Genomic DNA, 23,086 nt, shown 5'->3' with positions numbered 1-23,086 from the left:
CACCACAATTCACGGCAACGCTGGATCGTTAACCCACTGAGCAAGGGCAGGGACCGAACCTGCAACCTCATGGTTCCTAGTCGGATTCGTTAACCGCTGCGCCACGACAGGAACTCCGAGATTGTCTTCTTAGAACATGAACTCTGTGGTAATGCAGGGGATTAGTATTTAATACCAGCGATTTTTTTTTTTTTAACAGTTGCACTTTTCAGCAAATGGAAGTTCCTGGGCTAGAGGTCTAATGAGAGCTACAGCTGCTGGCCTACGCCACTGGCGACAGTAACCCTGGATCCGAGCCATATCTGTGAACTATGCCACAGCTTATGGCAATGCCAGATCCTTAACCCACTGGGTGAGGTGAGGGATCAAACCCACATCATCACAGACAGTATATCAGAGCCACAGCAGGACTCCATGACTGAATTACTGGCTTGAGTAAATCAGTACTCAAACCAGTAATTGCATTACCACTGTTACTTACGGCCTTAACATTACCACTATGGAAAGCAATAATGAATATCAAGTTTTTTTGGTCAGGTGCATTGTACTGTGTTCATCACATACACTTACTTTTTCATTCCCTTATGGTTATGATGATTTAATATGCTGACCCTACTATTCATATGAAACTGAGGCACAGAACAGGGAAAGGCTGACCAAAATTATTCAGTTATCAAGAGTCTGTGATAGAATTTTAAGCTGTACAGCATAGTTTTAGAGCCCATTTCCTTTTTCAAATCATTTTTTATTTTTTATTCACTTTTAATTTTTCTTTTGCTGCACCTCTGGCTTGTGGGAGTTTCCAGCCAGGGATTGAACCCAAGTCACAGCAGTGACAATGCTGAGTCCTTAACTGCTAGGCCACCAGGGAAAATCTAGAGCCTGTTTTCTGAATCACAACTGGATCCCAACAGTAAGCAGTTGGACACTGTTTATGAATTTGGTGGCCAGAGTAGATTGAGATAGAGTGGCTTCTAGGGCTGTACCCACAGTATATGGAAGTTCCTGGGCTAGGGGTCAAATCGGGGCTGCAGTTGCCAGCCTAAACCACAGCCACAGCAACACCAGACCCAAGCCATGTCTGCGACATACACACAGCTCGTGGCAACACCAGATCCATTAACCAGCTCCATCAACACTGAGTGAGGCCAGGGATTGAACCCACATCCTCATGGATACTACATGGGTTCTTAACCCTCTGAGACACATGGGTACTCCCTGTTTTTCTAATGAGCAATTAGAAAGAAATAAATTTTAAAAGTCTATTTATAAATAAACACTAATTTAAGTAAAACACTAAAAATAAGTAAAACACTAATACCAGAAAGAGGAAGAGAGGTGATTTGATTAGTAAAACCCAAGCTGATTTTGAAACAAAGGTAAAAGACGGTGGCGGGGATTATGGTAAGCATTCTGGAATGCATGGCAGTGGTCAGTTCTAGATCTTGCCTTCCTCTGCCTCTCTACAGTTTCTTGGAGAAGTCACTTCCACAGTCTGGCTTCCTACTATTAATAAAATAATAAATGACTCATTCTAGAAAGATGTCTCTAATTGCTTTCCACAATGTTTTTGGACTTATACTCCTAGAGAAAGAATAATATGAAAAAAAAATGTCACCATTCAGGAGTGATTAGCATTGCAACCCAAAATTCAATTTACAAAAGACAACACAAAAATCTCAATTTCCACTGAAATGTTAAATTATTCCTAACTTTGATAAGTCAAGCCTTAATTCAATTCTTCATTCACTGGGCACTCACTTCCCTATAACTTCAAACTTGCCATTGTTGCGCCTTCTCATCAGTGATTAAGCAGGTCTCCCCTCATCTACCAATCTTCTTCCTTGATTCAGATTCTTCCCCTTACTGTCACATAACCCCTCTCCTCTCCCACTTGTCCAAACCTCCCAGAAGAACTGTCTCACTCACTGTCTCCATGTCCAGAGCTGTCTTGCAGCCCTCCAACTTCCCTATCATATATTTCACTGTCCCAATGAAGCACCTTTTCGAAAGATCACCAATGGCTTTCTAACTGATCTTCCCAAAAGAATTTTTACCAGTCTTATCCTTCTCATCCTTCTCATGTTAGGAGACTATTTTTCCTTTTTTGTTTTTCACAGCCTTTTCTACTCTACCATCTCCAAATTCCTGAAGTCCTAGGAAGGTGCACATTGAACAAAGCCTCTGGTGAAGGTCTATGAAATCTGTATCCCAACACCCACCTCTACCAACACTACTTGAGTAATGGCTATTCGCTACAGACATGCAAATGGACATTTGCAAACCTCCCCTTTTTTCTATATTTTCATTTAATTTTTGCCAGGTCCATCTCTCTTTTAAATAAAACCATAAACTCAGTAGTTTCCCTTTATTGCCTGGCCATTAATTTTCCATACTTGAGCTAATAAGTATTGAAGATTTTTTCCATCATATTTCTCAAAACTATCTACTTCACCATCTTAATTTCCATTGCCTTAATTCAAATAGTCATCATTTTTTTTTCCTAGACCACAGATTATTCTGTTTGCCTCCAGGCAAGCTCCTCTTTTTCCTCATCAGGGCTTCTAGAATCAAATCTAAGTCTAGAGAAGCAGGGAGACGGCTAGCAGCTACTGGGTTTCCATGACACCTTATAAGCCTTTTTGTAGAAGGTGATGAAATTTTTTGAAAGGTTTCAGGCGTAAGAGTTATATGATCACAGTTGCCTTTTATTCCCACCATCCTGTGCCTCACACTTCACACTCCAGCCACAGAAAATGCACAGTGATGTTTTCCATCTTCATGTCTGTGCAAGTTATTTTATTTTTGCTCCTCTGGTTTCATTCTCCACCCTTCTCTTGTTTGAGAAGAACTGGGTTCCTACACCCTTTGGCTTTATGTTGAGTTTTTTCCCATTGGAAACTCTAGAAAAACAGAGAACTGGAGGAGAGAGAAGTCAGGATATTTATTTCCATGGCTTTGTCTCTACCGCGCCATGGTATGGCAATGGCTACATTTCTCTAATGAAGACTAGATTCCTCTTTGGAGCCATGCTATGGGTCTTGCTCAGTTCAGGTAACTGCTCCTTCCTCTTGCCCCTTCAAACCTAAGAGTAACAGCTTCCAGCTTTGCTTGACCTGAATATGCGTCATCATTCCTTACTGATTTTCCTTAACCTTGTATTTAGATTCGTAAATAATTTCTTCATTTAAATCTCTTTGATCATGTCTTCTGAGTGTACTACCTGCTGAGACACTGACCTATAAGGTGTCTTTATACGGCTAGCTCCTATTCATCCTCTGAAACTTATCTTAAGAAACCACAAACATATCTGGAAGGAAAAATCTTTTTTTTGGGGGGGGGTCTTTTTAGGGCCATGCCTGTGGCATATGGAGGTTCCCAGGCTAGGGGTCAGATGAGAGCTGTAGCTGTTGGCCTGTACCACAGCCACAGCAATGCCAGATCCAAGCCAAGTCTGTGACCTACACTACAGCTCATGGCAATGCCTGATCTTTAACCCACTGAGTGAAGACAGGGATTGAACCCACATCCTCATGGATACCAGTCAAATTCATTTCCGCTGAGCCACGATGGGAACTCCATGGAAGGAAAAATCTTTGAAATATATGCCAAGCGCCTTCTGATATCTCTACATGTGTACTTATAACCTATTACTTTAAGATCCTCTACTGGAAGGTGAAATTCTTTAAGTCGAAGTTACAGATGGGTGATATTTCTTTTGTATACTCTAATTCACTGTCTCATGCATAGTAAATTTTGGTTGAATAAGTAAATGAGTTACTGACAAATGTTTGCATCAGATTCCCAGATTGCAAAGACTTCAACTGATATTGTCCTCCTATCATATAACACCTCCTGCTATCTTACTGAGGTGTTAATAATTGGACATCTCCAGGAAATCCTCTGTGATAAAGGACATTCATCTTTAAAATTATTGCTGGACAATTTAAGGGCTATTAATCATTTATGTATTGGTATGAATTAATTCAGTAAAAATTTCTCTGTTAAATATTAACTTATATCTGCTCTAGTGTTAGAATAAGTTCAGCTGGGATTAGGAAATAATTATTTGGTGCCACTGGGCACTTGGAAATCCAGGTAAAACACAATGGAGCATTTTAGTGAAGGTCCAGTAGTCAATAATGAACCCATATTTCTGAGCAGTGCAACAGAAGATCACATGAAACTGAGCAAGGGGACTAACAAACTTTGGGAGCTCTGACAGATAATTTCATCTTCATCTATTACAAAATACTGCATATTTGGTTTAGGAAAAAAGACCACTTAACTTTTCCTCTTCCTCAACTTGAACTTTTCTTTGTGTGTATGCCTTTTTGCTTTATTTGTTACTAGTTAATAAAGTGTGAAGTCTTTGTTCTTCCAAAGATAAAAAAAAGTTTTAAAAACTCCATTTTTAGGAGTTCCTATAGCGGCTCAGCAGTAACAAACCCAACTAGTATCCATGAGGATGCGGTTCGATCCCTGGCCTTGCTCAGGGGGCTAAGGATCTGGCACTGCTGTGAGCTGTGGTGTAGGTCACAGATGTAGCTCAGATCCCTCATTGCTGTGGCTGTGATGGAGGTTGGCAGCTGTAGCTCTGATTTAACCTCTGGCCTGGGAACTTCCATAAGTCGCAGGTACGGCCCTAAAAATCAAAGTAAATAACTAAATAAATTCTCCATTTTTAAACTGGAGTGCTTGTTGTTTTACTTGTTATAGGAGAACAGGTCCAAACTACACTCTCCCTCTGTCCACTTGCCCAGTAAGATTTCTTTATTTTAACCTTAAAGTGCCCTTTAGCTTTGTATAGTGCTGGGTTCTTCTTTAGGCCTGGGTAGTGCGACGTTAGGTATTAAACCAAACGAGTTGAAGAAATAATAATCAAGCACATTACATGATAAGTAATGTGGATGCAAAGAGGGAGCTCTTCCGATGCCTAACGCCTGGATCATGGGGTATGCTAAATAAACATTCAGTGTGCTTCGCTGACTTCACCAGGGGGAAAAGTAAAGGAGAAAGGAAGACGGCAAAAGTATTCAGAGTCATCTAAGGATCTTCAGGAGAGGTGACCCACTTGTTAGAAAAACAAGCATTTTCACTGTCCTTAGGATCCCAAGCTGCACTCATGAAAAGTGCATAGGAAATCTGATGGCGATTTGGAGACTGCAAAGCAGGACTGGATAATTTCCCAGCCTTAAGCATCAGCATTGTGCTACATAAGCCATTCTGCACAACTTCTATGAAACCTTTCTATTTTGTCTTGGCATAGCATGTGTGCATTTTACAAAACGGATTTTATTTCACATACGATTTGGAATTCATGGTTAGACTATAATAAAGAATATAATGATCCAAATCCGCTGGACTCTGTTATTGTGATATTTGGGTTTGGTCACAGAAAGCTTTGAGAATCTCCATCAATTAAGTTGAAGGAGGTGGTAGGCAGACGGAATGGGCAGATTACTGCCTACTGGATTATAAAGGAGGAAGAGCTATCTATGCCTTCTAATAGAACCACCAAAACAGCTTTTTTAAAAAGATGCTATTTTTTCCCCTGTTGGGCAGACATTTGAACTTACTGAGGAGCCCAACTGTTTAGCCTGTGTGGAGGCTGAAATATCAGCAGCTTCGAATGACAATGAAGTCACAATTGGGAAGGGCATTAAAATGGGAACCACTTGAAGCAAGTGGCAAAGGGAAATCAATCAGCGTTGTTATTTTTTGCTTCTCCTGGAGAGCTGGCAAGGCCATGCATGAAGACAGTGGCGAAAATTTGCCTTTGAAAAACTCTCACTATAATTATCTGTCTAATGACAGAGTGTAACTCCCATTCAAGGAAAGGGCAACATCACCTCTGGGTGTCAGGTCCTACATTTCATGACGACTATTAATCATTATAATGGCCGTAATACCACTGTGCATCTGTCTACTGCTTTGCCTTCTACGCTGCATTTTTAGACATTACATCATGGAGCAGCAGTGTGGCAGAGTGGAAGAAGCTTGAGGCAGTGTATGGTAGACTTTAATTTCAGTTTCTACCCTGCTATATAAGCCGAGGTAACCCTAAGCAAGTTTCCTAATGTCCCCATGGAACCTCGGCTGGAAAATGACCATGATGATGACACAGAGCTTTTTTTTTAAAATTGTTTTTTCAGGTAACAGCAGTTTTGTTTATGTAGAAGATAACATTATCTCTGTTGTAAATAACAACCAAACAATAGCAACAATAATAATACACCATATACCATGGGTGTGGCCATAAAATAATAAACAAATAATACAGTGAAACACAGATTAGCAAAAAATGAACCTTTTTTCCCTATAACTTCCCTTGAATATAACTTAAAAAGTAAATTTTAGTCAATTCATTGTTTCCCCATATTATCACTTCCTACCTTCCTCAATTTGTATTTCCAAGGATAATTAGATACTAAGCCATGTGTGGAGGGGGGAAGTGAACTGGTTCAGAGGACCACCATCTGACCACATCCCCTTAGTACATTTGTTCCTGTCTACTCTGGGGGCCTAAAGCTTTCTCAGTGCCTGCTCTCATAGCTATATGCAAATCCCTCCAGCCTTTGACCACAGAAAGTCATCCGTTGCCCTCTTGTCTCTGCCAGTTGTGGGGAAGTTTCTGGGAACCTGTAGCCAGCTCCACCCTTCTCTGTCTATGTCAGCTGCTATGCTAGGAGGCTCTTCAACGCTTGCTACTTGTTCTGGCTTTACCTGAAGGGAGAAGCACAGCTGATCTCTGCTCCTGGATCCCCATATTCACCTGTGCCAGTCTCAGGCATGTTTATCCTCAGCTCCTTGCTGCTATGTTGCTCTGATCTATACGGTGAATGTATTGTTCTCTTGGTTGTGGGTCACATTTTTCTGCTTCTTTCACAATACTGACCTTACAGAGTCATTGGGATGGTTATCAATATTATTTATAAGGCACCTGTAACATATTAAGTGCTCAGTAAAGAATGACTATTATTATTACTAGTATTGTAAGATCCTCAAAGTAATCTCTAAAGTGAGGGTATATACAAAATATGAAAAAACTGCTTTTTATAGGGTGCAATACTTGGCTCAGAATGTTAGTGAAAGTATCATAATTTAGTAAAAGTATCTGATTCCCTATATAAGACTTTCATGTCTCGGTCCTACATCCTTAGAAAATCAGAAGCTTAAATGCCCTTTCCTATCAGGAGAATATTGATAGTAAGAACAATTATTACAAGAAGATGACGAACAGAAAGCTTTTCATCCACCTTTCAGTTTTGAATAGGTATTGTTTATATTATTAAGATAAACAAGTATACTACATATCCCCAAACAGGTCCAATTTCCACGCATTAGTACACCATTTATCCCAACAATGACCTTAGAAAATTGTTTGCTAAGTCTGTATAAACCATACCAATACACATACACACACTCACATACACACACACGGGGTGGGGGAGAGAGATGCATCGAGTATAAGCCCTTTGATTCATCTGGGAGAAAATTTACTTAAGAAAAAATTATCTATATTAATTATCTACATTAAAACTATCTTAATTATATAAAAAATTATCTATATTGCACCCTTTCCTAACCGGAGCGTTGTCCCCCGTTGAGCCAGATAGTATGTAATAGGAATTACTACCTTGAGAAGCTACTACGTGCCATACATCGTGGTTTCCCTCAGAGAAGTAACATTTTTGATCTCTAATGATATCAGCAAACTGAATAACTGAAATTGCAAACACAGGCAATAGGGTGGAGTGAGGGGTTGGAAGGACCCTTGTTAAATTATTGATTTACAAAGTCCACGGATAGCAAATCATTATTCTGTTACCTGATGGATCTGCAGGTCTCACCCAACAAAAGATCTTTTAAGCAGCAGGACTGATGCTTTAAATTGGGAAACAGTATATCAATAAAGGTCACCGTGACAATATGATTTATTCAAATCCGATGCTACTGCAAGCATTCAGTTTTTAAATTCAAGAATAAATGGCAGGTATTTTTTTATTTGTGTTTAGGCTCCTCATAGAAACTTTGTTTGAAATGTTTCATTATTTATTGCTGTTTTTTAGAGATGAAAAGAACCAATTTATTTACCTTTCACAAATATTTCTAACTGGTAAGAGAATGCAGGGACCTACAGAAAAAAATCAATTGGTTAATAAAATAGTTAATTGACTAAGTGCTTGTTCTGATGGACCAAAAGCATAGACAGTACACAACCAAAGTCAGGGTGCTTAATTAAAATGGGGCTGGCCATCTTTAATGAAATTCTGCCATGTACATAGAAATTAATGCTGGAAAGACATCTGCATTTATTATTATATTGCAAATTGGAAGCAAATTAAAGTAGCCCAATTAGGCCTTTTTCTGTATGTACTCCACCTAGCGGCACTGTGGCTAGCATAGCGGTTACAAGAAATTCTAAAAATCATTTTTTCTCAAAATATGAGACCCTATTAGTCATACATTTCACATTCTAATATGGAACAGGAAATATTAACTGGGACAAATTAGCTAATACAATAATTTTTTATAACTTTTATTTTTACTAGAGAGTGATAAAGATGAGATGCTAAACATTGTATGGAGAAACTTGTATGTTTGAAAGAATATGCAAATTTTCTCTTTTCAATAGAAAGGGAGAACACTCGCCAATGACAGATAATCTGCCTCTTCATACATTATTATCCGTATTATGGCAGTATGAGTGGTTTTTCCCTACAAATGTAAAAATTCTAATTTATTGGAGGAAATGGCTCTTTTTTATCATATCTATAACTTTCTTTTGTTTTGGGGTTTTTTTTTTTTTTGCTTTTTGGGGCCACGCTCACGGAATATGGATGATCCCAGGTTAGGAGTCAAATGAGAACTGGAGCTGCCAGCCTACTTCACAGCCTCACCAACACAGTATCTGACCCCCATCTGTGACCTACACCACAGCTCACAGCAACAGCAGATACTGAATCTACTAAGCGAGGCCAGGGATTGAACCCACATCCTCCGAAATACCAATTGAGTTCATTACTACTGAGCCACAATGGGAACTCAATAAATTTTTTTTTTTTGTCTTTTCTGACTTTTCTAGGGCCTCTCTCACGTCATATGGAGGTTCCCAAGCTAGGGGTCTAATCAGAGCTATAGCTGCCGGCCTACGCCAGAGCCACAGCAACACGGGATCCGAGCTGCGTCTGCAACCTACACCACAGCTCATGGCAACGCTGGATCCTTAACCCACTGAGCAAGGCCAGGGATCGAACCCGCAACCTCATGGTTCCTAGTCAGATTCGTTAACCACTGAGCCACGAAGGGAACTCCAGAACTCCATAAAATTTTTAAATCAGTTTTGTTATGGTAAAATTTACACATGATAAGTTTCACCAATTATGATGTAACCACTTGAGTTTTGTTAGCAGCACTATTGAGGTGTGTTTTTGTTTGTTTGTTTGTTTTGGTCTTTTTAGGGTCACACCCATGGCATATGGAGGTTCCCAGGCTAGAGGCAGAACCAGAGCTGGAGCCACTGGCCTACACCACAGGCACAGCAATGCCAGATCCGAGCCGCATCTGCGACCTACACCATAGCTCACAGCAATGCCAGATCCTCAACCCACCGAGCGAGGCCAGGGATCGAACCTGCATCCTCATTGATGCTAACCAGGTTTGTTTCCGCTTAACCACGATGGAAACTCCTGAGCTATGATTGACATACACCTAGCAGTACATATTTAAAATGTATGTTTGGCTAAGTATACACCACTGAAACCATTACCCTAGTCAAGAAAAATATATCAACTGCAAACAAAAATTTCCTTATCCTTTTTGTAATCACACCTTCAATCCCTCACCCCACCCCATCACATTCTCATCAACTATCTACCTACTTTCTATCACTACAGATGGTTTTGCACAGGCATACCTTGGAGAAATTGCAGGTTCAGTTCCAGACCACTGCAATGAAGCGGCTATATTGCAATAACGCAAGTCACATGAATTTTGGGGATTTTCAAGTGTATATAAAAGTTATGTTTACAATATACTCTAGTCTATTAAGTGTGCAATAGCATCATGTCTAATAAAACATACGTGACTTAATTTAAAAATACTTTATTGCTAAAAATGCTAATTTATCTAACAATGTAGGGTTGCCACAAATTTTCATTTGTTTAAAAAAATCACAGTATCTGCAAAGCACAATAAAATAAGGTATGCCTGTATTTCTGGAATTTGAAATCTCTGAAATCATATAGTCTATAGCCTTTGTTTGGCTTCTTTCACAACATAATCATTTTGAGATTCACCCATGCTGTTGCCTGTATCAGTAGTTCCTCTCTTCTCATTGCTGCATACTATCTCATTTTATGGATATACCACATTTTTGGTCCATTCATCTAAAGGCATCTTTAGTCCACTTTGTTTCATTTTTAAGATTTTTCACTATTACAGACAAAACCGCTGTGAACATTTGAGAATAAGTCTTTGAATAACGGATATATCCTTTCATTTCTCCTGAATAAATACCTAGGAATGAAATGTCTGGGTCGTGTGGAAAGTGTGTGTTTAATTACTTTAAAAGCTGTCAAACTGTTTTCAAATGTGGTTGTACCATTTTATTTATTTATTTATTTATTTATTTGTCTTTTGTCTTTTTTGTTGTTGTTGTTGTTGCTATTTCTTGGGCCGCTCCCGAGGCATATGGAGGTTCCCAGGCTAGGGGTCGAATCGGAGCTGTAGCCACCGGCCTACGCCAGAGCCACAGCAACGCGGGATCCGAGCCGCGTCTGAAACCTACACCACAGCTCACGGCAACGCCGGATCGGTAACCCACTGAGCAAGGGCAGGGACCGAACCCGCAACCTCATGGTTCCTAGTCGGATTCGTTAACCACTGTGCCACGATGGGAACTCAGGTTGTACCATTTTAATTTCACATTCCCATCAGCAGTCTATAAGCGTGCCAGTTGCCCACCCTCTTGCCAACATTTGTGCAGTCGCATGTCACTGTGGTTGTTTTTCCCTAATAATTAATGTCATTGAGCATCTTTTCATGTAATTATTTGATATATGTATATCTTCTTTGGTGAAGAGTCTGTTTAATATTTTCCCGTTTTTATTAGGTTGTTTGTTTTCATATCACTAAATCTGGAGAGTTCTTTATGTATTCTGGATACAAGCCTTTTTTTTAGGTATGAGCTTTTTCCAGTATTTTCTCCCTGCCTGATTGTCTTTTCATTCTCTTAATGGTGTCTTTCAAAGAGCAAAGATTTTTAATTTTAATAAAGTCTAAATTATCATTTTTTTATTTTATGGATCATAATTTTTGTATTGCAACTAAAATATCTTTGCCTGACCCAAGGTCACAGATTTCCTTCTATCTTTTCTTCTAAAAGTGCTACAGTTTTCAATTTTTCATTTAAACCTATAAACTACTTAGAGTTAATTTTTGCATTTGGTTCAAGCTTTGGACCATTCTCAAAAACAAACTGATCATGTGTATGGGTCTCTTTCTAGGTTCTATTCTATTCAGTTGATCTATCTGTCTACCATAAAGATGGTCTTCATTACTGAATCCTCAGAATAAATGTTAAAGGTCAGGTAGTAAAAAATCTCCCAACATTGTTTTTCTTTAAAATTCCTTTGGTTAGTATAGGTCCTCAGCATTTTCACTTAAATTGTAGAATATATAAATGTATATCAATTTCTTTTTTTAAAAAAAAAAAGGCTTCTGGAGTTTTGATTAAAATTACAATGGAACTACAGATCAATTGGGGAAATTTTTCATCAGAACTATATTGAGTTTTCCAATCCCTTTATTTTAATTTATCTTAGCAGTTTTGTAGTTCTTAGTGTACAGATCTTTTGTCAGATTTACTCAAAGTATTTTTAATATTTCTGACAAATTGTACATGGTTTTGCTTTTTTATTTTAACTTCTGATTCACTGTTAATACATAAAAATACATCTGATTTTTGTACACTGATCCTCTATCCTATATTTTATTCATCTCAGTGTTAGCACTATATGTTTTTTCCAGATTCCATTCAGTTTTCTTCAAAAGACAGTTTTACCTCTTCTTTTCCAATGTGGACGGTTTTTTAACTTTCTGGCCTAATTGGCTAAATCCTCCATACCAGAAGTAGTAAGAGCAAATGTTCTTGATTTGTTCCTGATTTAAGGAAAAATAATTCAATCTTTTCACCAGTAAGTATTATAGAAGTGCAGATGTTTTTGTAGAGGCCTTTTATCAAGCTAAGGATGCTCCAAGTGATTTCACGTTTACTTAGAATTTTCATCAGGAATGGACGATGTGTTACTTCACATGCTTTTTTTGCATGTATTTAAGATGATCATGTTCTTTTCTTTTTTCATTTGTTAATAAATTACATTGATTTTTAAGTATTAATTCGAGAATGTACTCCTGGGATAAACTCCACTTGGTCATAATGTATGATACTTTATATATTGTTAGACTAAACTTGCTAAAATATAAGAATTTTAAAGTCTCTATTCACAAGAAATACTGCCTTGTAGCTTTATTCTCTTGCAGTGAGTTCTTCTGGGTTTGTTATGAGTATGATGCTGACCCCACAGAATGTGTTTTCCTTCTGCAAATATCTGCAAGAGCTTGTGCAGAACAGGTATCAATTTTTCTTTAACTGTTTGAATTCTGTAATGAAGCCATCTGGGCCTTGAAGTAATGTTTGTAAAAACTTTTTTTACACATTCAGTACACATTCTTTAACAAATTCAATTTTCTAATAGATATAAGCTTATTCATGTTATTTATTTCTTCCTGAATTAACTTTGGTAAGTTGTGTCTTTTAAGGGATTTTCCAACTACATCTAAGTTATAAACATAAAGGTACTCATAATATTCTCTTATTATCCATTCAATATTTATATTAATATCTATGGTGATAATATTCTCTAACTCCATTTTTTTCTTTTTTCTTTTTACAGCTAGCCTATGGAAGTTCCTGGGCTAAGGGTCAAATCAGGCCTATGAAACAGCCATGGCAACACGGGATCTGAGCCACACCTGCGACCACAGCCTGCAGCAATGCTGGATCCTTAACCCCCTGAGAAAGGCCAGGGATTGAACCCATACCCTCATAGACACTATGTCGGGTTCTTGACCCACTGAGCCACAACAAGAACTCCTCTAATATATGATATTGGTAATTTTTCTTGTCTTGTCAATGAGAAATCCATTCCCATCCTTATTTTCATTTCTACACAAATAATGTTTCTTTTTCATTTGGCTTCTTTTAAGATTTTTCTCTTTATCACTTGTTTTAAGCAATTTGATTATCATGTGTGATGGTTTAGTATTCTTTGTGTTTCTTGTGTTCAGGGTTCAATGAACTTCTTGGTACTATGGCTTTGGAATCTGTATATATTATGTATTATATATTTAGAATTTATATATATTTGGAGTCCCAGAAACTGAGGACGGATAGAAAATTATTTGAAGGAATAACAGCAATAACTTTTTTTCTACTTTGATAAAATTCTAAATATGACATTGAATTCTAAACACAGAATCCTTATACACACACACATACACACACACACATATTTCTTTGAAATTTTCCCAGAGCTTACTGAGACTGTTTTTTCTAAGCCTTTTTTTTCCTATGTTTCACTTTACATAGTTTGCATTACTACATATTCGAGCACACTAATATTTTCTTTCATAATTTCCAACTTACTATTACTTCCATTCATTTATTTCAGACATAGTAATTTTTATCTATTTCAATTTTTGTATCTTCCATGTCTTTACTTAATATGCTCAATATTACCGACAGGTTCTTGAACATTTGGAATGCAGTTAGACTGTTTTAATGTCTCTGTCTACTAATTATGTCTTGTCTGCCACTAATATAAACAGAATTTTTTTGCATGCCTGGTCATTTTTAATTGGATGCCAAACATTGCGAATTCTATGTTGTTAGTATTCAGTATTTACTGTATTCCTATAAACATATTAAACTTTTATTCTGATACGCAGATTACTTGGAAACAGTCACACACTTATGGGTCTTGTTCCACTACATAAATTATTATTGTGCAAGTAAAAATATTTGAATAAGAGTGTCTATCAAGTTAGATGCCTTGGCATGTTCCATGTGCTCTAGAAGGGGAAGATTAACCCTACAAAGTTTCAAGGCTTTGCCACCGGAGTAAAATTTAAGGAATCCGGTGGTCAGGAGCATGATGAGATATCCCCTACAAAGTACAGGGTAAAATATTACCTTTAGTACCTTACTCCACAAAAAGGAAACACAACATGTAATGGGCTTCTTTAGGTTCTACTACTGCATTATTTGGGACCACTACTCTTATCCATATACCAAGTGTCACGAAAGGGATCAGAACACAAAAGGACTATGCAGAAGGCTGAGGCTGCAGTGCAAAGAGCTCTGCTCCTTGGGATATCTGAGCCAGGAGAACATATGATTTTAGGGGTATCAGTGGTGAAAAAGATGCTCTGTGGGGGGTTTATGACCCTGAAGTGAAAAATCACAATGAAGACCCCCCTTAAGTTTCCAGAGTAGGGCCATGATATCTGAAGCAAAGAATTACACACATATATATTTTTAAACCCTGTCATGCTTCTGGGCCCCAGTAGAGAGAAAAAGTTCCTGATGGCAGTGTAACACTGACCATACAACCAGAACTGTCCAGCAGGAGCTGGGTTCTGTAAGACCACAAAGTATTATGATAAGACAGGCTAAGTATCAATACACTGATATAAAAATGATACATTCAGGATTGTGTACAAACTAAACCAGAGGGCATAAACAAGCTACCCAACCAGCAACCCAGACCTTCTAGGACTGCACCAGTACTTCACTTCCTGACCAAGAGTCATAAGGAGTTTCCATTATGACAGCTGCATCTTACAAAGACTGAAATTTAAATGAGATGAAATAGGACAGCTGTTAATGGCAATCTAGTCACAGAAAGTTTTTAAAAGATGTATAACAAGCGTGATTTTGGTATCTGCAGAGAATTCTATGAAAATAATGGAATCAATGCTCACAGTAAATTAATTTAAGCTTTTGACAAGGATTTCAGCAGAAAGGGAGAGGGTCTCACATTCCAGACTCATGATGAAGCACCAATTAGGTGCCAGAACCTATGCTAGGCATTTGGTACTCTTATCTCATCGAATCCATAAAATTAACCCTAAGAGGTAATTACCATTACTACCCATTTGAAGATAAGTTGATTTTCAAAAAAATAAGCAATCCATCTATATATACAGAGAATGTTGTTTAATTAGGAGGAAACCTCTATCTGCCTTCAAAATAAAATTTTTCTCAACACCATTCTAGTTAATAATTCGGGAATAGTTAACATACAGCATGATATGTAGATAATGCTCTACAACAGCCAGTAGAGTCTATTGCCAGAAATCAGAGATCAGGATTTCACAAGGCCAGTATTTCAGAGGAAGGACCCCAAAGTCTCCAACCACTGACTCAAGCATCGAACTTGACACCAACAGAAAAGAACCCTGCAGTCATCAAACAACAGGGACAGCCACCCCTGATCTCCTGATCACACACAGCCAAGGTGGTGACTGCACCGTGGTCCTTGAGAATTCTGCAGGGAGAAAGCGCATCTAAATGTATGTGTCCTCTGGCGTCTCATTATTACATAATGCTGTGCCCATCTCCCGTGGTCTAGTCTCAATATGTAGCCCCTACCTCTGCCTCAGGAAAAAGGGGATGCAAATCAAGAATGAGGAAAGTTTACAGCAGCAGCAGACAAACAAAACAGACTGGGAAAGAGGAGAGGAAAGGTTGTATGCAGTAAAAAATACACACACACACACCAGTGCGTGTGCAATGAAACATTACTCAGCCATAAAAAAGCACAAAATAATGTCATTTGTAGCAATATGGATGGACCTTGAGATTATTATACTAAGTAAAGTCCGTCAGATAAAGGAAAACAAACATCACATATCACCTATATGTGGAATCTAAAAAAAGGATACAAATTAACTTATCTGCAGAACAGAAACAGGCCCACAGACTTTAAAAACAAACAAATGGGTTACCAAAGGGGACAGGTCAGGGGAGGGATGGAATGGGAGTTTGGGACTGGCATATGCACACTGTGGGATATGGAATTATTGGCCAGTGGGGAACTGCTATATAGTACAGGGAATTCTATCCAATAGTCTGTGATAATCTACATGAGAAGAGAATCTGAAAAAGAATAGATGTGTGCATATGTATAAATGAATCACTTTGTTGTACAGCAGAAATTATGACAACACTGTAAATCAACTATACTTCAATAATACTTTAAAAAATGAAAAACTACATATAGTATTCTATTCACAAGTTGACCTTGAGCGTTAACAAATTATATGTATAATAAATAAATAATATAAATAAATTACATACATATACATAGGTACACATTCATGAGCTTACAAAGTTTAATTAGAAATGAGGTGTTTCATGGAGTTCCCATTGTGGCTCAGTGGTTAATGAATCCGACTAGGAACCATGAGGTTGTGGGTCAATCCCTGGCCTTGCTCGGTGGATTAAGGATCCAGCATTGCCGTGAGCTGTGGTGTAGGTCGCAGACGAGGCTTGGGTGCTGAGTCGCTGTGGCTCTGGTGTAGGCCGGCAGCTGTAGCTCCGATTGGACCCCTAGCTTGGGAAGCTCCATATGCTGCAAGTGCGGCTCTACAAAAAGGCAAAAAGACAAAAAAAGAGAAAAGAAATGAGATGTTTCATTGCATTCTAAGACTTACCCATTGTTATCCCAGACACCACTCCTCTCCTCCAATCATTCTAACCATAGATTAATCTTCAACAAATTATTAATTATCTTGGGATAAATATCATGACTCCTTTGTGTATTTCCCATAGAACTTAAGGCTCTGTCACATGTGATTTGCTTAAAACATGTTTTTAGAACAAAATTAAAGATTCTAGAAAGTGAAGTCATCATATTGACATTATTATAGGATTTTAAACTTAAGAACTACCTTATGGACTTTGTAGTACAAATTTTCATACTTTATGATGGTGGAGAATATGAACTTCATTGATTACACAAGATCACAGAACCAGATAGTGGCAAAATTCACTCTGCAAAAAAAATAAATAAATAAATAAAACAAGGCCCAGGATTATAATGAAGGTCTTCCATGACCTAATTCAGTGCCTTTTCAACTACTAGTTTTCAATTACCCTTACTATAACTTAAGCTCCATGAGAGGAGGGATTTTTGTCCTGTTCACTTCTGTATCACCAGCAAATTGAGCAATCTGGCATCTGAATATTTAATGAATATATGAAGTACAAGCTAATGAACCATCAATTTTCAGACTATGTAAATATCTTCTGATGATATACAAGTTACTCAAGAACCTTATCAGTTTACATCTGGAAATGTCAGTGATTACTGTACAATTCAGCATTGCAGAATTCTGATCAAGCGTGCTTCTCCCTCTCATAAAAAAAACGTCATGTATGGAGAGAAGAGTTTCAGCTATGTGTGCTTTGCGATTGCATTCAATACAAGCAAGAGTTTATTCCTTCTTTTCCCAAAAAATGTTCATGTTAGGTTGAATTTTTTGTGCCCTCTTCCCTTGTTTGGGCACGATGCAAACACAGCTAGGATCCATAATTGGCCATGTTATCACTGAGCCCTCACTTACCCAATGGAGCATCAGCTTTATGAAAGCAGCTTTGCTTTTCATGTTCACAGTAGTGTGTTGAGTTTTCTAAAATGAGGCTCTTGCAAGCCATTATCAATGAGAAATAATAAAAGGCTAGTGGGGACCAGGCTTGCATTGCTTCTTTTTAAGGCTTTTTACAAAGGTATACTTGGGAATGCTGGGTTTTTTTGGTTTTGTTTTGTTTTGTTTTTTCTTCAAAATCCTGTCCTGACAAGTTAAGTACTAGCAGTTCTTTGTTGAAAGAAAGATCTTTCATCTTTTTTTTCCCCCCCTATTTAGGAAGGTTTCCTTCCTCTGAGATAGCCTCCTTTGGTCTGCAATATGCCTATTGTGTAGCAGGCGGAAATCACATATTAACTCCCACCACCCTCCTTTATTCTGAACATAGGAAAATTGTTAGCTATACACACTGCTTGAGTCCTAAGACATGCTGCATTCTTCATGCTTCCGTACTATTGATTCATCATTCACAAACCTTTCCTGAGTGTCTAACATGTGCAAAGGAACTTCATGGGGGGGCTACAAAGATGAAGCAACCCTTAAATTCATGGTATATGGACAAAGTGGAAATGATTTTTACTGCCTACCTTTTATATTCCAAACACTGCACAAACCCCTGACATTATATAACAATATTCCCCCCAAATCCCATAAATTAGACATTAAGATTGTTATTCTTAAAAAAGAAATTGAAACTTGCTAAGATCATATAGCTTTCTAAAGGTCACAGAGATAGAAGACGGTATATTCTGATTTCAAACTTGTCTTCTTGCCCCCAATCCTCCTGCTCCTCCTACTCCAAATGAGATAAAGAAATTCACAAATTGTTTATGACATAAATTAAATGTACAAATAAAATAAATCATAAAATTAAATCATTAAAATAATAATTTTAACTTATAAAAAATTTACATTTATAAATGACTAACATGATGAACGTTGTTTAATAGATCTTAATAATTAAAACTCCATGGGTTTGAGTATTTATAAAGCTACCTTCAGAGGTTTGATAAGGCAAGATTTTGGACACACTGATGAGAAAGAGGACACTGCTGGGGAATTACATCTAAGCAATCTCCAGGCCCGGGTCTCCTGTAAAGTGAAGAAGTATATTCTATCTGGTTTTTAACCTGGGCATACACTCAGCCCTACTTTCTACACAGATGCCTCAATAGCCCAGGAGGAAAACAAATGATATGATACTCCAAGCCCTGCCATTCTCACCATCCACCCCCACAACACACCTTCAAACAGAACAGCTGCACTTTTCTCAGTCTGACATACTGGATTTCCATTCAGTATTACCTTTAAAGAAAATACTCAACTTCTAACAAAAAAAAATTTTTTTAATCAAATTGGATAGCCACTTGACTCTAAGTTTTAGCATCTAAGGCCTCTTCAGATTCTGTGATTCAACGGCCAATATAAGTAGTAAAATATGTCTGGAGCATCAATGACAAATTTATATTCATCAGGGGCCAGGCAGGACCAATAAACTTGGGGGGGGGGTGGAAACCCTGGTTTGAGATTATACAAGTAATGCTATTCTGGGGAAACTTGAGAGTGTATGCCCTACTTTAAAATGTTTGGATTTTTAGGGGGTTTTTTTGTTTTTGTTTTTCTTTTTGTTTTTCTTTGTCTTTAACACTGTGCTAACAAACAAGTCTGTTATCTCTAAACTTGCGACTCACAGTCTGGAAATCACTACAATGAAAACTCTGTCCAAGAAGATTTCTGAGTTATAGAAAGTGTGATGGGAGGACTATGTTCACATTGACCATCCAGGTTTAAAAGTGCATCATTACTACTTCACTCAAGAAAAACCCAATGAAGGAGTTCCCATCGTGGCTCCGTGGTTAATGAATCTGACTAGGAACGATGAGGTTGCGGGTTTGATCCCTGGCCTTGCTCAGTGGGTTAAGGATCCGGTGTTGCCATGAGCTGTGGTATAGGTTGCAGATGCGGCTCGGATCTGGTGTTGCTGTGGCTCTGACATAGGCCAGTGGCTACAGCTCTGATTAGACCCCTAGCCTGGGAACCTCCATATGCTGTGGGTGCAGTCCTAGAAAAGACCAAAACAAGCAAACAAACAAACAAACCCAATGAAGACTATGCAACTATGGTTTGTGAACCCCGTGCCCAAATGTCCATATTGTAGGAAGCTGAGAAAACAGATCAAAAACAAACAAATGGAAAATGTATGACATTTGATTTGCTTTCAGTTTCCTCATAGGTAGAATGGATTCTATGGCTACAGAGCTGTATCATTACCACTGCCCAACCACTGTCTTCTCCCAGTTGTGATCCTGGGTGGGTTATTTTCAAACAATAAGTCATAGATTTTTCTTCACTGTCTTTTGCTAAGGATGAAGAGTATGCATGTCTCTCTCTCTCTCTCTCTCTCTCTCTCTCACACACACACACACACACACACACACACACACACACACGCGCACACACACACACACAGAGGCATGAGGTAGAAATGGTGAGACTTAATCCCCGCTGTTCATTGTTCACTGCATCAAAAGGGATCCTGCCAGCCACTTCTCTGTGAATGCACTAGTCTCAGAACAGGGTCAAGAAGAGCCTTCTTCCTCTGGCTCCCAGCATTAGCTGTCTTATGTTTGACACTTCGTGCTGAGAGGCCTTACTTGGCTGGAAGCTCTGCACTAACTCAGCTCAGTCTGATGAACCACTTGGAAGAACCAAGTTGAGCTGTCTTGAAACTGCAAAAAGAGCCAGAGGGTCAGTGTAGTCAGTTTGTAAAGAATCAACCTAGCTAATGAAGGGGCCAGGAAAGTCCAACTCACTAATGCAAGGCTGTCTTTTGATCCTGTAGGAGAAAGGAATTAACACTTTTATTTTACAATATATGTGCTTAGGAACTCTGAATCTAATTCTTCGTCTGTTCCATTTTATTCCACCTTGCAACAGGAGAAGTTTGCATAGAGTTCCAAAGGATGGTCAGAATTATCCTGAGATAATAAAGCAGAACAGCATTAGAGAAATAGAGAAACTGTGAGCCAAGCTGTGAGGACAAGACAGTCAAAAGCATACAGAAAATACATCACTTACTCTTGCTTACTCCTAGAGCATAATGACACAACATGTGGCTATCACTGATTAAATTAGATGCTGCAAGGAAAGTGTTTCATAGTTCTCTTAGTTCATACTAAGTACTTCACCAGCGTTGATTATAATTTGTTGTCAATATTATTATCGCCAGAAAGAAAAGCTTTAAAAACACACTCACATTTTAATGTTTTACAAAGCTTATTAAGTAATTATGTAGAGTGCTTTACAAATATTAATTTATTTAATCTACTTACAACTCTGCAAGGTAGATACTATGACCATGTCAGATGAAGAAACCAAGGTAGAGAAAGGAGAAATATTATATCCAAGACCACCCAACGGGTAAGTAAGCAGTCAAAATTCCAACCAAGGCCATGTGCTCCTGAATCCATGTTTTGATCACCAGGTCTTCCACTTTCTCCATGTCTTGAGTGACCAAGGAGGCTATGCTAAGACATATTGATTTCAATCTCTCCTCAGTGAGAATCTGTTTATGTTTTCTGCGGGAACTACAATAGCCAAACCATGCCAAAGGAAGAATCAATCACTGGAGAGCAGACAGACTACAGACCTCAGAATCTCTTAGGAGGTTATTGAAAGGTAAGAGAAGGCCTGACCAAGGCAATTGATGAGATGGAAGCAGAAGGAAGGAAGGGGACATGATAGAACCAATGCAAATATGTGAGGTGTGAGCAACAAAGGAGAATCTCAGAGAGTCCTGAAGCTTTGCGTTGGGCAAAGAAGAGGAAGTGGCACTGTCTGCCCCCACCTTATCCCCCTGAAAAGAACTGCGGAAATGAGCAGGATTAGAGAAAATAAATTTAGTTGAAGTACAAGTCCTGAAAAGCCATCAAGGAGTGAAATAAAAATACTGAGCGAAATGTAATTGTCACTTTTTAAAAAGTGATTTGAATGTCAACACTTACGTTCAAAGGTACTGATGGTTACAGCTAAGGAAATAAGACAAGCAAAAGGCACGGGGTTGGAAACGATGAAATAAAACCATAATTTTTCACAGGTGATATGATTGTAATCTTTCGGCAAATAGTGAATGTAAAAATTTTAAGTGAATTGACAAAGTAGTTGGAAATAAGGTCAACATATAAAAATTATATAGCAGTAAAAATAAAAAATATGCACAATAATATCATTTATAACTACTTCAAAAATATTAAACACCTAAAGATAAATTTAATGAAACATGGGGTTCCCGTTGGGGCACAGTGGAAACGAATCCAACTAGGAACCATGAGGTTGCAGGTTCGATTCCTGGCCTTGCTCTGTGGATTAACAATCTGGTATTGCCGTGAGCTGTGGTGTAGGTCGCAGACACGGCTTGGATCCCCCATTGCTGTGGCTGTGGCATAGGCTGGCAGCTATAGCCCTGATTTGACCTCTAGCCTGGGAACCTCCACATGCTGTGGGTGTGGCCCTAAAAAAGCAAAAAAAAAAAAAATATATATATATATATATAATGAAACATGTGCAAGATGACCACACTGAAAAAATAAGCATTATTGAAGTAAGTTAATTAAAACATAAAGAAATTGATAATAGGCAATGTTCATGGGCTAGAAAATTCAGTATTATTAAGATGTTAATTCTCCCCAGAATAAATCTATAAAATGAATCCAATCCCAGTCAAAGTCTCTGCAGATGTATTTATGTGTGCAAGTGTTTGTCAGCATATGTGTGTGTGTGTATACACGTGCATGAGGGAGAAAGAGTTAATGTGTGTGTTGAAACTGACAACTAAAACCAAAATTTATACAGACATTTGAAAAGACCAAATATATTTGAGACATTCTTAAAGAAGGATAGAACTGGAAGATTTATTTACATTTCCACATATCAAAACATATGATATAGCAATTAAAAATAGTGCAGTATTGGTGCAAAAATGAGACTAACTGATCAATGGGATAGAATATCAAAAAACAGACTCACACGTAGTCATTTGTTTTCTGAGCATGTTTATGTAGTGCAAGGGGGAAAGAATGTCCTTTTCAATAATTAGTGCTGGGTCACTTAGATTCGTAAGGGAAAAAAATTTTAACTTTAACTCCTATCTCATACTATACACAAAAGTTGATTCCAAATGGATTGTAGGACTACATGTACAGGAGAAAATTAATAAGCTTTTAGTTAGAAACATGTGAGAAAAACTTTATCACTGGGGGATAAGCAAACATTTCTTAAGAAAGATCTCTACATTTCTAACTGTAAAGGGTAAAAAAAGATAAATTGTACCCCATTAAAATTAAGAAGTTTGGTTCATCAAAGATACCATAAA

This window comes from Phacochoerus africanus, chromosome 8 (assembly GCF_016906955.1).
Source record: "Phacochoerus africanus isolate WHEZ1 chromosome 8, ROS_Pafr_v1, whole genome shotgun sequence".
In the NCBI taxonomy this organism is placed as follows: domain Eukaryota; kingdom Metazoa; phylum Chordata; class Mammalia; order Artiodactyla; family Suidae; genus Phacochoerus; species Phacochoerus africanus.
The sequence above is the reverse complement of the archived record's forward strand: the minus strand, read 5'-3'. Positions refer to the sequence as shown.